We start from the raw sequence: 17578 nt of genomic DNA on the forward strand, positions 1-17578 counted from the left end.
AGTTGTGAAACACAACTGATAATGATGAAATCAATCATCTCTTAGACGATTCACACATGGTGCTCAGCCATTAACACGTGTAATATGGTCTTCATTTCCTTCATTGAGAGGACACACTAACAAAGAAAAAGATCCCATGTGGACAGTGACAATGAGAGAAATTGATCCAAAAAGATCATTGTTGTCATCTGCTTACAGGCATCTGTTACAGAACATCTGCACTTGTTGTGATCTGTATGATGGTCTGCAGTTTGACGTTATTAGCTTTTTGTGAAATGTCTCAACAATCGTTGGATGGATTGCCATGAAATTTGAACATTCCTGTCCCCTCTCCGGATGAATTGTAATAAGTGTGGTGATCCCTTAATTTTTCATCAGGTCAAAATGTCAAACTGTCCAGTACTTTGGTTCATGAGTAATTGCTTGCATAGCTATTCACTTTCCCATCAGCCTTAATTGTATGAGCTATGGGTGAAAATATGTTATCTGTACATATGCATTTTTTTTTTTAACTTTTCGTCATTCGACCCTGCCCCCACCATCCTGTGTTAATGTTTATCACATACTTTGCACATGAAAATAATTACAGAGGTCTATTATGCTAAGTCGATTCTGAGTCACAGTTCACAGACCAGTAAATAACAATATGTTCAAGAGATTTTCTGAATCTCATTTACTCTCTTAAATGCCCACACAAAATAGCCAGAAACAAAGACAGCCTCTGACTAATGTTATCTTCTGGAATTAGTTAAAATCTTTACAGTTGATGTGAGGAGTAGATATATTGTGAAAACAACACAGTCTGGTATATTCCATCCAATGCTGATGTGGTATCTATGAGAAAGACATTAACTGATTCAGTTGTAAACTGTGTAGGTGGAAAAAGGTTTCACATTCTCTTCATCACCGGTTTCACAATTTCTCCCTGATTTTTTCATCAAACTCCTCCCCTCCGCTCCCAACCAAATCTTTCCGCCACCAACTCAGAGCCAGCTCATATCCAGTTACTGTCAGACTCAAGTTTTCCGTTGATCTCCTGGGGATCCAAGACTTCAGAGGGCAGATGGTATAGTCCGTCCACTGTAGCCAGCAGCAGATAGCACGTCAGTTTCCTCCAGATTGTGCATCCCACAGTTTGGAAAAAGCATCAGGCTGCCAGCCGGCCTGGGCAGAGAGAGGTCAAAGGTCAAGTGTCAGACAGGGACTGATGTGGACAGCCGCATGCCTCAGCCCTGACCTTTAACCTGGAGGTTCATGAGGACAGTGTTTTACTGTTCTGCTGAGGAAAGATGCAGTCTTTTCACCACACATAGTCACTCATGACCCCAGCATGAGTCTTTGATGGAAACAGTGGCAAATACAAACAACCTCATTAAAAGACGATCTACAAATGCACACAACGCAGTGGAAATTAATGTAGCAGCTGCGATTAGAGACACATTAAAAAACATGCAGACCAACATGCACACACGCATGACCTCCCACTTCCTCCCCTGCATACTCAGCCGACACCCCATGCCACTCCAGTGAGCCTCCTTCTGGTCTAAATGGGATCCTGATGTTCTGTTAACCAAACCCCCACCCCCAAAACCCCCCCGCCTGCATGTCCCCTTTGGCCAGAACCAGGGAGATTTCGCACTCCTCCCCTCACCCTCAGCTGCTGCAGAGCGACGTTGACAAGAGGCAGCTGTTGCGGTGGTGAGAGGGTGTGAGTGATGCGGAAGGCAGCAACCAGAGAAGATACATAGATAAATAGGCGCAAGCATATGGTGGGGGTTACCTCCAGCATCATTCACATTTATAAATATGTGAGCGATCGCCATTTTATTAGCATATAAGTCTGTGGTTGTGGCTTGTGGGATTTCTTCGAGCAAATTTGTAGCTTGAGTGCCGGGTGAGAACATTTGGACACAGTAGAGGAGTAGAGGACCTTAAGATGTTTAGAAACTGCTGTATGTCTGCACATAAGCTGAAGAGCCAGGGGAGAAACCTGGAGAAGGGAGGCGGTTTAGACAGCTGGTATCATGTAGCGCTCTAATAAAACTCTTCCCCTTTTACTAACATTTCTCTATGGAGACAAAACCCAAACTAACAAAGATGCAGAGTTTCACAAGCCTGCTGATAGTGAGCGCACGCACACCCATACGCAGGCAACCAGGCTCGCCTTGTAAAAACGCATGTGCAGTCAAGGGTTTTATTAACTTGGGTTTTGTAATAAGCTCACCTCTGTCTGCCAGATTCAGGCCTGGATAACTGAGCTGTGGTGTGTGTGAAAGTTGAGTATGATTGTGTGACCTCGTTGTCCTTGGCTCTATATGTGATGCTGTATTTCTGGCATCTGTTGCTTTCAGCAGAAGCTCAGATCCAGGTGCCATGTCCTTAAGGCGAAGATCTCATGTGCAGTATGTATGTGTGTGTATGTGTGTGTGAGGTGCTGAGTGACACTCCCTGTTCCATTTTGTCAGGATGTGTCAGCACCCTCATTGCTTTTTCTTTTTATCCCTCCAGCCCTCTCTCTGCCGTCTCTTTTTCAGCTCTGTGCTGCAGCTATCACCAGCTCAGGATGGCCTGGTATTCTCTGAATTTCAGTCAAGGCGTTTTTCTTTTCTGTGGGAAAAAGATTCTACTCTGCTCCTCAAGTTTCCCTCTCAAAGGCTTGTTGTTAACAGAGCTAGCCGCACTCATTATAAAACAAAGTTAGCCTTCATCTGCTTTTTGGTTTCAATAGGCGATGCAAACAATTCATGCCAGGTATGATTTTTCTATTAAAGCGAGCTATTTGTAAGTTTTCACCAGGAGATGCCTTAAGTGGTGGAAAGCACCACTAAGTTAGCATGCTAGCCAGCTAGTCCTGACCCAGGCCAGCCTGCCTTGTAATTCTCCAATAGTGACCAGACTACCCTAAAGACATAGCACTGCTCAGAGGGTGTATAACTGCCTATATTGTACACATTGCAATGATGGCTGAAGCACTTGGCAAGACACCATCACTACCACTCTCTCCCAGCAAGACACTATGTTCAGCAGCAGAGAAAATGTACAAATTGCCCCTTCATTGTCAGTGTCAAGCATTTTCAATTGACTTTTTATTTTTAAATGAAAACATGATTTTTCCCCAGCTTTAACTGTTTTGTTGCCTAATCATATTTTGTTTGCCATAACCACTATACATCACTAATCTTAACTATATCATAGTTGCTATGCACTAACATTGCAGACAGAGATCATTTTAAAGAATGCTGTCTCAAAAACCGTGCAAATATAAGCAAATCTTTCTCTGTGGTTACATTCTGCTAGACGTAAATGAGGGAATATGTGGGGTTTTTTTTGTAATTTGGGTGAAATGAAACTTTATGATTTCACTTTATTGCCACTCCTCACCGGTTGCAATATGTGGTAACGTATCTGGGCAGTGTTCCCGGATATGGCAAACAAAATTAGATGCAGGGTAAAATTGTATTCTGCTCTCTGCTGCCATCAGGGACTTGTTATGTAAGTGGTCTAAAATGTTTAGGCGATTTCTTGTTATCCCTCTGGCCGATCCTCTTCCTGTAACACTGGACTGACTCCTCCTCTACTTGAGTTTTAGTGTTTATTTTTACCCCATGGGCAGAGCAAGGTACTGTCCAACATGCGCACACACTCTGAGAGATATGTGGACACACACATGCACACAAACGGGCCCTTCTTGTCATGTGATGTGGGCCTTGTGATAGTTGATGTTGTTATAGGAGACACATTCCTGCAGGATTTGGAGGGGGGATCTTAGGTGTGAGTTGGTGTGTGTTTCTGGGAGTGTGTGTGTGTGTATGTGTGTAAAGAGCTGGGGTGCTTTAAATCAAATCCACCGCACATCGTCCATCAGCAGGTCTTACTCTCACTCATCAGCACCGTAACTTCACACCGCCAGCGATGCAACCACAGACCATATCCCATTTTAGCTGTTTTTCCCCCCTCCTGGGTCATCTGCTAAAACTGTGGTTTAAAGTCTACGATTGAGTGGCGCCAGTGTCACCACTGCCTCTCCTAACATTGATGGAGGACACAAAGTCCCATTGAACCCTTTGACCCATTCTCCACCTGAAGTCATTGTGCGGGTGTTATTGTCTGTCACCCACATTAACTGAAAACAAATCCTCTTGTCACATTTATAAACTCAAACTGTATCATGATCTGCAGTCTGCGCTGTAGTCGACTACCTGGTCTCCATAGAAACACAGATTTTTCAGAACAGAAATCTTGCACTTCACCAAATTAGTTGTGTAGTTAAAGTATACCTGCTGCCTTCTGTGAACACTGTGTTTCACTTTTATCATGTATAATTCATTGATTATTGAAAGAGGCCCAGGGCATAAATCTCACTTACTTAGACTGTGGTTGTGATAACAAGATCCTTATATCCTTCAGTGATGAGCACTTGGACTGAAAGATAAATTATAGCTTACCAGAATTATTCATGTCATGGACCCTGAAAAGCTGCAAATTAGCACTCACACCCGAAATAAGAAGATGTTTTGTTGCTGATTTAGTGTACAAGTGGATACAAGAACAGTGTGAAAGTCATATTGGAACCTGTGATACATTCTTATGCATTATTTCACTGGATTAATCTCTAGTGATGGTAAAATTAAAAGACAGAACATTAACAGACATGACAGCAATCCCCTAGATGTCCCTGGACCCCACTGTGAGAACCGGCTGTATGTCCTATACACCTGCCATTATTTGTGAATACTATACAGTTTATAGCCACATGAGTCAGGACCACATGCTCAACAAACAATCATCCAAGTATTAGTCTTGTGCACTGCTTCTGTCATATTTCCAGATTTAAATGACCTTTTATTCATTTTAGAGTGTAATTTATTCAGGTAGATGTCTTATAATGCTGGTTTATTGGTGTTAAGGAAAATTTTAAAATGAAATTAAACATCTGGAAAGGTTTGTGAGAAATCATTTTCATATTAGTCAATTTGCGATTAAAAAATTATCATTAAGGCATCAGTACCAAAATGACACTGATTCAAACACTTTAAAAGATACCCAGCTCTAATATCTTTACAAACAGAGCTGAAACAGTTAGTTCATTAATTGATTATTCAATCAACAAAAAGTTATTCTGCAATAACTCTGATTATCAATTAAGCATTAAGTTACTTAATATCTTAAGTGTGAATGGTTATATTTGTTTTCTGTTACAGTAATTTACATATATTTTAGTTTTGGACAGTGGTCATGAGTGACATTTATCACCATTTTATATAGAACAAATAATCAGCTGATTCATCAGTACTGAAATAACTGTTAGTTTGCAGCCTTAATTTAAAGAAAAATGGTACTTAGGGCCAATATGTCTTGAATTAATGGAGCTAGCCTGCTACGTAAAGTAGGCTAACAGTGCATCACAATTATACGCAACAACGCAGCCTACAGTACATGTACAATACTTGGATATTTACTTTTCACCTGTGGTAAAGCCTATGAGCTGTGAACCTAAAAACTAATCAGCCTGTCGCTCTACTCGAGCCCCCGCCCCGCCGCTCTGTTAACGGGAACTCCCCCTAAGTTCCCCGGTTCTCCTCTCTCTGCTCATTCTCTCCATGAGCTGTCACACACACATACACACACATACCCCCCTACTACATACACACACATACACCGTGACACACACACACACACACGCACACACTCGGAGTCGCTGCATGTTGGAGCACACGTCCGTACTCTCTCTGCTGTTCCCCGGTTACCGAAAAGCGGCTGTTTGATTTCGCAGTCTGCGGCGAGCCTCGTCGTGACAGAGTTTGGAAACGGCAGAAGGAGGGAGGAAAAGGTAAGGGATGGTGTTAAAGGGAGTCTTTTCTCCTCTCTCTGTTTAGAAACTTTACTGTGTCTGTACCGTCTTCTCCCGCTGTCTCGTGCGTTGTAGTGATATCGCATGTTCGGTCAGCTGCAGGGTTTTTTTTTTTTTCAAAAAAGAAAATTTGGATAACTAGGGCGTGTTTATTGAAGTATTTCTGTTTGCGCGCGTGTATTGGTGCGGGCGTGTGTGCGCGCGAGCTCATTCACGTTATGGGGAGATCCTCCTGTTGTGTCAAAGGAAGTTTGGGAGATTGGACGCGCAGATTGTAGCAGATCATTGAAGGGGGGCAGCCTGCCCACTGCAAAAAACAACCTTCTCATGTGAGTGAAACCATAATTCATCTCAGAAGAAAGGCTGGTCTTGAAGTATGATCAGGTAACTTGATTTTGTTGGCGCAAGTCGACTCAAGTCCTTAATTTAAGTGCAGTTCTTCTTTGACTAGATTCAAAAGACAGGATACCAGGCACAGAAAACAGAATATTCTCAGAAAAAAATGTTTTTTTATGTACATTTTTTGCAGTGCACTTTTGGTGTCATTGTCACACCGGTATCCAATCAATCTTAAGAGCCTGATAGTTGCTTTTAAAGCTTAGTTTAGTCACTGTAGCCAATGCATTGAATAAGGCAAGGTTAAATGATTTCTATAGCACCTTTTCAAACACAAAGGCAATTCAGGGTGGTTAACCCAAAGCAAAGAAATGCATTAAAAACATTTAAAAACACATTGAACAGAGAAAAAAAAGTAAACTAAAGTGTATGTAGCGACATTTGCATAACTGGTAATTTGTCACTGCTGTGTATCCTCTAAATGTGTGTGTCCTCTGACACTCCCATTATGTGTTTGTTTCTGTGTGTATGTGCATATAGCCTGTATGTGTGTGTGTGTGTGTGTGTGCGCCCTGTTGGTGATATCCTGACAGATCCTGTGAGGTGGGGGTCAGTCACAGGGTCTCCCCCTCTGGAATTCTCCTAGAATAGATGTGGCACACACACACACACACACACACACACTTTGAGCAACGTCTTCAGTCAGCTTTATGTCTTTTCTTTTAATGATGACCCATAATGACCTTGCTACTCTGATTTCATACTGCGTAAAGGCTGCTGTGGCCCTGAAATCCGCTTTATTTCAAAGTTTCATAAATAGACGGTCTTTAGCTACTGTGTCGTTTGAACCTTCGCTTTGATGCTGACAGTAATATAAGTCTCCTTTATGTGCATCTGTCTGTTTCATCATTTGATTTCAGCACCGTCCGGTTAAGCCTGTGTCTGTGAATTTGTAAGTGTACTTCGTATTTCTATTTTCTGCTTTTGGAGCTTGGTTTACACAGTTCTACAAGTGTTTGTCAGACTGCTGATTCAACCTATTGTTGATACTAAACAGCTTAGTGCATTAGTCACTGCACATCATCTTTTATTGTTGTGTTGCTATTTTATGTTACTTTTAAGATATCTAGGGCTGAGAATTCCTCTTTTTCTCTTCTTCCTAGCACAGTGGGTGTCAAACAGTCTCATAGCATTATCGCAGATGTTGGTCAAGATGTCTTGCTGTAAGGATACGTTGGCAGTGCAGACAAACCTGGGGTTTGACAGATAGTCTTTTTGTGGTGTGTCCGGTCTTTTTTCTGCCAGTGGGGAGTGACAGGAATGAGTCAGACAGGATGCGTCAGAAGGGCAACAAACCAGCGCTGTCTTGTTGCTCCCTGGCCTTTTCGGTGGATATGTCTGTAAGATGATGGATGCTTGAAAGTCTGTGTGTGCGCGTGTGTGTGTGTGAGAGAGGATTTTTGTCTGCTGTAACTCGAGCCTGGCTGAACACACTGACTTCTTGGAAGGCCACAAAGACCATGCTGCATGAACTGTGGGGAATGTGGAAGTTGTGTGTGTGTGTGTGTGTGAGAGAGAGAGAGAGAGAGCATCAACAACTCATCAACCACAAAGCTTCTTAAAACACACATCTCCAGACACCACCTCTGTAATCATTAAATAATCAATGATAGACTTTGAACTGAAACTATTTGTTGATTAAAAGATTAGTTGATTGACAGGGAATCAACCGATAACAATTCTGATAATCAGCGACTGGTTGAAGTCATTTGTAGGCCAAAAAATATTCTCAAATTCTCAAAGTTGGAAGCTTGGGATCTGGGGATATGTGACTGACAGTTCTCACTTCTATCTGACATTGCACACACTAACAGAGGAACTGATTAACTGAAGGAAAAACTGAGAGATTGATTGAAATTGGAAAGAGTCATTAGTTGCCACCCTTAGACAGATTACTTCTCACTGTGTCTGTAATAAAAGGCAGATGGTAGCAACTCATGTGGTTGCACGGCAGTGTTTATGTTTTCCACTTTCCCCTCCATCCGTACTGATGTGTGTGTTAGAGTGAAAGCAAGAGGGGGAGAGATGCAGCATTAGAAGGTGTGAATGTGTACTGAGAAAACAAAACAAAACAAGTATGTTTTGCTCCTCACTGTGGATGGACTGATGCAGAGAGAGAGAGAGAGAGAGAGAGAGAGCTTTACTGGTGTGAAACATGATGTTAAACTAGCTCGGAGCCAGACGTGTTCTCCATGTGTAAACTTAGCCATGAATCTCAACCCACAGGGGGAAAATTAGTAAATTTGCACTTTAGGGGGGAGAGAGAGGCCATGCATTCTACATCCTTCCTCCAGTGGTCAGTGTGAATTGTGGTTTTCCTCTTACATCTAGGGATTTCAGCACTTATCATCTTATCTGAGCCAGAGCTGTCATTCTTTATACTGAAACGATGACAGTATATCAAAATATACTGCCTTCTCCTGTCACCATCCATTTTTAAAGGACCACTGATATCAATTTAATCCATTTAAATGACAGTAGATTTTAATAACTGCAGCCTTTGTCTTCTCCTTCTTACACCATTACTCTTCCTCTCACAGATTCAGTTCCTCCTCTCTCATCTCCCTTCCTTTCATCCACACACTGCGGAGGAGGTTGTATTATGTGTTTTTAACTTCCAGATAAGTTGACTGATCAGCTAGTCTTGTCTGTTGCTTCCCTGCTCGAATGGATGCTTTGTGGGCGGATTGGTGGGTGGGTTGGTGGGCGACGGAGTCTGCGTCCGTTTTGGAGCTGCATTTATGTGAGGCCACGGTTTTTCTCGCAGTCCCTCACAGATGTGCGTCTTTTCACAGGTGCTCGTTGTTCCCAAGCTTTTTATTTTACGCGTGTGTGCAACTTTGTGGATGTGTGTGTAGGGGTGTGCACGCACGTGTGATATTAATCTGGGTTTTATTCATTTCACACATTGGTGTAGAAGGACAGTAAGTGCTTGGCAACAATATCCCATTGGAATACTTTGGGAGTTTCCTGATTTAATGGAGTAATGACTGTGGTGCGGTAGTTTAGTGCAGACAGATGTAGGTTGGATCAGTGGGCTGAGTCACAAATCATAGACTCACAACATCCTGTTTCATTCCTGTTCATGTCAGTTCTATTCATATCTGGTTTTGGCATTTAATACAACAGCTCTTGTTGCCAAAGCAAAAGCAACAAATAACAGATTCTCAATTTTTAGATTTAGGTTCTCCATGACAGATTGTTCAGGTATATAATTAGAAAATCAGACAGGATTTGAACCTGGTATGAATGTCTATTTATGTTTGTTGTTTATTTATTTAGATGTCCTAAAAGAGGGTGTGATGCTTGTTGCTTTTCCAGATGTTTGGGTGATGTATGTTGTACAGATTTAATGCTCTTAGAGACAAATTTAGCCAAGTGTTTTTATGCTATATAAATAAAACTGAGTTGGCTTGATCAATCCCCTGGAGCAGGTTTTTAATTCAGGAAAAGTTAATTGTTACTGAGTATATTCAAAGGGACATTCCACCCAATCTCACACATGAAGTTCAGCTTACTCATCACGAGAGTGTCACTCGTTCAATCTTAAAATGGTGTGCACCGTTTTATCATGGTTTCCCAGTTGAAAGACATGTTTCCTTGAAACCCTTTAACAGGCTTTGAGGTATGTTTTCTCTCATTTGGTGGGTTTGTCGGAGGTGTTACCCCCTCAGCAAAGACGTGTATACAGACCCACCATATTAAAAAGGCAGTGTGCATACCTAACACAACAGGGAGTTCAATGCACCAGTGTTAAACACCACCCCATCATGTGCAAGTTTCCCAGCTTTGTGGTAGTACAATGCTAAGTTGCTGGGGTAGCACTTTAAAATCAATTCTTTAGTTTTGAGGCTCAAAACATTGTACAGTGAGTTGGGAAGAAATCTGTGGTTGCTGTTCAACATTATAAAAAATCACAGAATGTATTATTAAGTATATAGCAGAGTGCGGGCAGGATGTGCTGTTCTTTCTTTTTGCCTTTACAAATTCAGCAACCTCTTTTGGCTTCATGGAGAAGTTAGCACAGTATAAGACCAAATATTTGGTTAGCCTCTGTTATCTGTCTTTATTGACCAATATCTATTGAAAAAAACTGCCTCATAGTGAAAGTAACTCTAAAGGTAATCAGCCTTTTTCTAATCTCTCTTTTTAAAAATGAAAGAAAAATACCTAGATTACAGATACAAAGGTTTTGAATCTGTGAATGCAACACCAGCACAGACATGCAAGATAATATACTTTGGAGTTCAGTCAATAAAACTGTTATGTAACAGAGGTGGAAACTGTGTTTGAACTCAAATGGACAGACACACACCTCTTTGGTTAAGTTGGGACAACTCCCTGATTCTGTGTTTAACTCCCTGTCAGGCAGCTACTGTGTGTAAAGAGTTTTGCCTGTGTGTGTGTGTGTGTGTGTGTGTGTGTCCTATGTGAGGGGGTAATAAAATAGGCAAACAGGGAATGATGCACATAAAGAGAAGATGCATACAATCCAGTTGAATCCAAAATTTTAATTAAGTTTCATTTTGGGCTTACTTTCATGTGTAATTACGAGTTACATCATACCCACACCCTGACTCTGTGTGTGTGTGTGTGTGTCTGGCTGTCTGGATGTGTGTGTGTGTGTGTGTGTGTGTGTGTGTTGGTGTATGGGTGTGGCGTCTGTAATCAATCCTGCATTAAACTGTGTACCAGGCTGCCGACTGCTGTAGGACTTCTCACATTTATGCTTTTTAATTGATTTAGAGTGTGATTTATGTATCTCTGCACCTGCATGTACTCGCCTGCCCTTTGTTGTGCAACACTCAAATAAGTGCACACAGCCACATGCTCGCACACACACAAACACACAGACACACAAAAACTGTGAGTTACTCATCACTGCAGCACAAGGCAGTATTGTACTGACCGTCTTTACAGCACTTTTAGTGACACAGTCATTCACATTTCCCAGCAGCATATGTGTGTGTGTGTGTGTGTGTGAGAGAGAGAGAGAGTATATGTGTGTGGGTGGTCGTCTCATATTCCATGTAACACTGCCGGCTGCTAAAAATGAAGACGTGACAGGGAAAGTGTGAGTGTGATAGTGAGAACTGGGTGTGTGTGTTAAAGAGGAGGGGGGACAACACACACACACAGAGCTGCATCTCAATAAACAGAGGTTACATCCTCGGCTTGTTTATCAAAGACTTTTGCCATCAGGTGGTCCTAGGTCATCGTGACTTTTTTTTAGATACACTCACAGTGGTAACCTTCATATCACAAATCTCATTTTGCAACTGAGAAAACAGAAAGGTATGAAAGTTTGGGGGGGTGTGTGTTACCTTGAACTGAGTTTTGTTTTTGCGAGGCAAGACAGTCTAGTATCTTTTCATGTTTTCTCTGAATTTTGAAAGAGAGAGTGACTCAGAGGAATCAAAACAGAGGAAATCAAAGATAGGGAGTGAGAAGATACTTCAAAGTTAAGCTGCAAGAAGTTCACCTGCTGTTTTTGCATGTTGTGGTTTGTGGCAAACCATAAAGTGGGCTACCATCACAAAGGAAAAGGTTGTAGTAGGTTCACCATTTGATGGTTGTAGCCTAAAGCTGGCTTAATGTAGGGGAGAATGATACTGAAACTGCTGCAATTACCATAGCTATTCCTTAATATTTATATGTTATGACATTTACTTTTAAAATATTCAGAACCATGTAAAGAGTAAAAATTATGCGCATCTCATTGAAACAAGTGTTTTTGTGCGCCTTACTAGAACAACATCCAAAATCTATACATAATAAAAGAGAAATTCATTTTATTACAACTTTGCTGTCGTAGGTGTTTATCTATATGTTTATCTATGTCTATATATAGTCTAGCAGCTCTGATTGCTTTCATCAAAGTAATTTCTGAAATCTTTGAATGCAAGTCACTCAGAACAAGAAAGATAAGAAGAAAGATGATTAAGACATCATAAAATATTATCTGAAAGACTTCAATGAAGATGTAATGTTAATAAAAATTAAAAATTAGCTCCATAAGTTTGGACCCCTGTATCTGATTGAAAACTGACCTCTGGACTGGGTAAGATTAGGATTAGATGACTGAGTGAATCTGTGAAACATGAAATATCTAGAAGATATCTTACTTAAACTATATCTTGTAAATAAAAGCACAGAAACATAAATATATATAATGTAAGAAGTTAGATTCCAGAAATAAAGACAAAGGACAACTCTTTCACCAGGTTATCTAAACCTAAACATTATTTGAAAGTAAAAGTGAAAGTGAGCACAGCCACGATGTCCGCAATAATCCCACATGGCACAGGACAGTACAGTTGGTCAAAGCTTGAATCAGGATATTTTCAAGCAGTTGGGGTAATGATTTTACTGTTTTCTTTTTTAAGTTAAGTGTGCTAACCTGGAAGTTTGTTTGATACCAGTATGATAAGTGTGTCTATTTGTGTTCCTTGTCCTTTAGGACCTGGATAATATCTCACTTATCGTTCATTGTTGCTTTGAGATGTGAATTCGAGAGATAATCCTGACTGATAAACAATGATAGCGAAATAGAATTAAGGGTAGTTTGCATGTGGTTGTCAAAATAAAGCCCATACACAGAGGTGTCGAAAACACCAGTGTTAGGGATTGAGCCCAGCCCACAATGGGGTGATTCATACATGAGTGTGTGGGAGGTGGACTGTGCCTGATGGCCTCTTCTAACCACCTTTAACCACTGAGGGATCCACCCTGGGAAAAAAAAGAGGAAGGAGAGAATGAAAAGAGGGGGAGGAGGGAGGGAGAGAGAGAGTACGAAGATTAGTGAGACAGGGATAAGGAGCCGTACGCTTTGATTCACAGATCTCCCATGGTCCTCTGCTTCTCATTGACTGGCTCCATTGTGGCTGCAGTAAGGCGCTCTGATTGGCCGGTTGGGTCTGAATGTCACCGCTTCTCGTCCTTGGACTCTGGTATTTGTGTGTGTGTGTGTGTTTGTGTGCATTTGTGTGCGATGAGTTAATAGCTATCCATTGAGTGGCTGATTGTATTCTGTTGTCCACACTGGCTCTCTTTGTCCTGACTCTACACACACGCACACACACACACACACACACACACACACACACACACACATATACACACACATCTGAATCTGAACCAGGCATTCCTCCAGTGGCAGGGCTCTTGCCAAGAGAGAAAGAAAGACAAAAAGAGAAGGAAAGAAAAGAGAGAGAAAGAAGGAGCTAACTAACAGTACCATTCATAGTCATGGCAGTGTGGTTCTTCCTGGCCCTGGTTTGAGACATGAATGGGTCTGAAGCTAAAAATATTTTATTGCTGCTTTTTATGCTCCTTTTACTCCTCCTGCTCTTTTCATTACTTCTCTCTTTTTCTGTTTCCTCACAGTGGAAGCAGATGAAGCCTGCGCTACATTAAGATGCGTTTAATAGCATTTCTGAGTTTATAGAGTCAGATTGTGGTTGCAGTTCTTCGTGGTGTAAATGTGTGCAAGTAACCCCTTGGGAAAAACAGAAGTGAGCGATTAAGAAGGATAGCAAGCAAGTGAAGGTGGAGGATGACTTTCGAGAAAGGTCATGAGGCGAATCCAAACCTGCGACATCAGCCTGCGTCGGTGGGATGTCCTGGGCCTGCAAGCACCCTGAGCTGTATAACAGACAGGCTGACTAAATGACAGAGGCAAAGGGCTGCTTTTTATCGGTCAGTGTGGGCAGACCATGCGTCTCACTGCCTACCACAGACGGAGAAAGACGGAGGGGGGAAAAAAGACGGAGAAACGAAGAGATGAAAGAGAGGCGGCACAGAGAGAGTGACAGTAATCCAGCAAAACTCACAGAGAGAGGGAAGCAGAAAGGCAGAGAGATGTGGGTAAATTATTTGATCCAACGCTGGGAATTTGCTTTACCACGGAAATACCTCCAGTGCAGCATGGGAAATTGGGGGGTGGGGTGGGGTGGGGGGAGACTATTTCAGGCTTTGCTCCTGTTTGTTATGCCAGCCAGCATCTCAGGGCAGAGTGAAGGTTTTTGCAGAGCTGTAAGTGCATTAACATGTGATGTGGCAGGAGAAGAAAAAGAAGAGAGAGAGGAGATGTGGAGGGCAGCAGTGTCTCTCGGGTGGGGGGTGACCCCATTGCACCAGTGTGCCCATGTCTTGTTTTCGTTCCCCTTTCTTGTTTTAATCTAAATGCATTCAAGAAGCTTTATTGGCAAGATAAGATTGCTTTGACAGTGCCAAGGCTTAAGTGCATCTCTCCCTCTTTCTGGTTGGACGGAGGAGGAAGTAGGTTGGTGGTGAGAGAGGAATGACAGCCTTTATCTCGGTCAGTTAACACAAGCCAAGGGAGTCCCTACATTGTTTATATTGTGTCTTTAACTCCCCACTCCCATATGTACACATTTAGAGGACACTGTAACACAATCGCTCACACTGAGACACACAGTGTATGTGGATCCAGAGGCCTGTGGTGCACACACAAAAACAAGGTTAAACTCACATGGATATTCTTGTGCAAAGGCGCACATAGACATACATGTATGCGCGCACACACACACACACATACACGCTGTGGTTGGACAAAACAGTGTTGTGTGTGTGTGTATGTGTGTGTGTGTGTGTGTGTGTGTGTGTGTGTGTGTGGTGGTTTGTTGGCAGCCTGTGTATGGTGAACCGGTCAGATCCCGGCACACTCAAGCTTCCCTCCTGCCTGCCAGTCTGACCACTAGTGGCTGCGTGTGTGTGCACACGCGTGTGTGTGTGTGTGTGTGTAAAACTGACCAACAGAACAGTGGAGTTCAGTGCAACTGAATTTGCCACAAACCAGAGATAATTCCATCCGAAACCTTCCTCACAGAGCGGATCTGCTCTGTATTTTTCTCCTGTAGGTGCTCATTTGGTAAATTTTACGACAGTTAGAAATATTTCACATGACATGCATACTTTTCTGTGTTTGCAAATGTGCGTTTTGCACAGATTATGTTTTCTGTTAAAATAATGAATGTTGTTGATTAATGCATCGAAAAGTCTCAAAATGTTGATATTGCAAAACTACCCAGTCCTGCATTACAATTTCTTCTTTTTATGGTTATGGTCAGGCGCTCACTACACTTGGTTAGAGTGAGGGAGACTGTGGTATTGGTTTAATACAGAAAAAGTCTTCAGTGACTTGCACAATGAGACATGACGTGTTTATTAAGTCCTGAGTTTTGTTTTCCCACCATCCACCACGACCACCTCCATGCATGAATAAATGCAGCACGGTTCATTCACTCAAAATAACCTTGGTGCCTCCAAACATAATCTAGCCAGCAGTTACAACTGCCACTGTAATGTGACTGGAAAAACAATTCAGTAAGAAATAGACTTAATTTATAAGAGACAAGGTTGCCACTATTGTAGGTCAGAAGTGCTTTGTCTCCTTTTCCTTCCTTCTTTCTTTCTGTGTCACCTTCTATAGTTCTCTTTGCTGTCTCCTCCATTATCTGTCCTCTGCTCAACCATGTGAACATAATCCAAATTATCTATCTATCTCCACACAGGCTTGTAACAATTGGGCTTGACTCATCATGTCTGTAATGTAGTACTGTATATTACCTTTGGCTCTGTTATGTATAGCACCCCACTTTCACAGCAGTTCTACTTTATGAGGTAGTCTGGAGTGATGTGATGGAAAGCTGTATTAACTTAGACTGAACCTTGCGTAACATACATACTGTGGTGCGATTGCTAATTCACAAAGGAGGCCTCAGTGGTTTCGTCTTTGTGGCCCGGGGAAGAGGTTAAATGTCGGGTGGCTGCAGCCGGTGGTGTGGGCTCATAACCAGAGGATTGCTGGTTTGAGAGAGGCACGAGAAGTCTGGGTGAGCAAAGTAAATACACAAAGTAAACAGGTCAAGTTGCCCTTGAGCAACATTTTGAACTTGAACAACTCTTGTGGAGCTGTTGCTTTGCCAACAGCAACAGACTGAGTAGGTGTGTAAATGTGAACTAGGTCTCCACAAGAAGCAAGTGTCCTCAGCTCACCTTCCAAGAACCAAAGAACAAAAAAAGATTTTTACACCAGCAAAACAAAGTGGAAGAGTCCCAGCAGACTCTCGAGGTCACAAGTTTTGATCACGGGAAGATGATTTTCTGTATGCAAGTGGGTGTGTGTGGCCCTTTTATAATATGCCATCACTTCCTATCACCGTCAACGCTACATCCTTGTGGTTTCCATGGTTACAGACAGTGCTGGATCCCCGCTGTGAGACAGACACCAGACAGATGAGAGCAACTTCAACTGGTAGTTAGAGCCAAGTCGTGCTGAGAGCTGAGACTGGAGAAATCCTCAAACAAGGGTCTTTTTTTTTCCCTCCTCTTTTTCTCTTCGTCTGTTGGCGTGTTGGAGAGACATCAGAGACATTTCCCTGTCTCTGCCGAGTTAAAGCAAGGCTACAATTTAGATAAAATCTTACCAATCATGCAAAGCATTTCTCTGACTTTTAAGAGGATTCAATTTAAAAATTATATGGGTTTGGCGTGATCTGTCGCGTGGTTCAGCTCCATTGTGCAAGAGCCCAGAAATGTCTTTAATGCTGTCTGTCAGACTCTTTAAAAAACCTCAGAGAAATATCACACCTGTTGCTGTTGCACATGTAACTTTTTTGTTCTGTCTATATAGATATGAGTATGTGCATTAACATTTAAGTATTTAACTGCAGTTCTTTCATTTGTGGACAAAAGAGTGAAACAGCTTGTTTCTTTCCATTTTCCTTGTGGATATCAGAATCAGGAAGTCTTTTTGTTCGCTTAAACCCAGCTGTTGGGAACGAGGCATTTTAGCATTTTTTTGTGACGTTTTGAACGTTTACTCAAAATTCCCCTGACAGTTGGATGGAAACATAGCCCCTCTCTCTTCCCAGTTATTTTGTTTTTCTGGAAGCAGCCTTAAACATGTATATGGACTGAGGACAGGTAGGTTTTTACTGATATTGACTTACTTTACATTCTGCTTTTGGATATCCCCTTTTCCACTCCTCCCCTCCTCCTCTGTCTTTCTATCTTTTCTATCTCCTTCATCTATCTTCTGATCTGTTCAGACACCCCCTGACAGCACTTTCTTCCTCTCTTCATATCACCTCCTTCTGATTCTCATCTGTCCAGGTACAGGCCCCTCAAGGGATAAACACCAGAGATATTAGAATCACTGACTTTGATCCAAACTGAATGACTGGATGTGTGTGTGTGTGTGTGTGTGTGTAAAATATTTGTCCATATACAGTAGGGGGACTTACAAGCTTCTCCACATGCCTGCATCCATGCCGTTATAATGCTGGTATAAATATCTTAATGCTC

At 42.0% G+C, this 17578-nt stretch overlaps 1 protein-coding gene across 1 annotated transcript in view; it reads left to right on the forward strand.

Moving 5' to 3' along the window:
- The first annotated feature begins 5532 nt into the window (after positions 1 to 5532).
- LOC108874999 (serine/threonine-protein phosphatase 2A regulatory subunit B'' subunit alpha-like) overlaps positions 5533 to 17578 on the forward strand; it is a 57801-nt gene continuing 45755 nt past the window's right edge. The window contains 1 exon segment of the mRNA XM_051078184.1: positions 5533 to 5830. The gene's annotated coding sequence lies outside the window, so the exon portion shown is untranslated.

The sequence above is a fragment of the Lates calcarifer genome, linkage group LG19 (genome assembly GCF_001640805.2).
Source record: "Lates calcarifer isolate ASB-BC8 linkage group LG19, TLL_Latcal_v3, whole genome shotgun sequence".
NCBI classification, from domain to species: domain Eukaryota; kingdom Metazoa; phylum Chordata; class Actinopteri; family Centropomidae; genus Lates; species Lates calcarifer.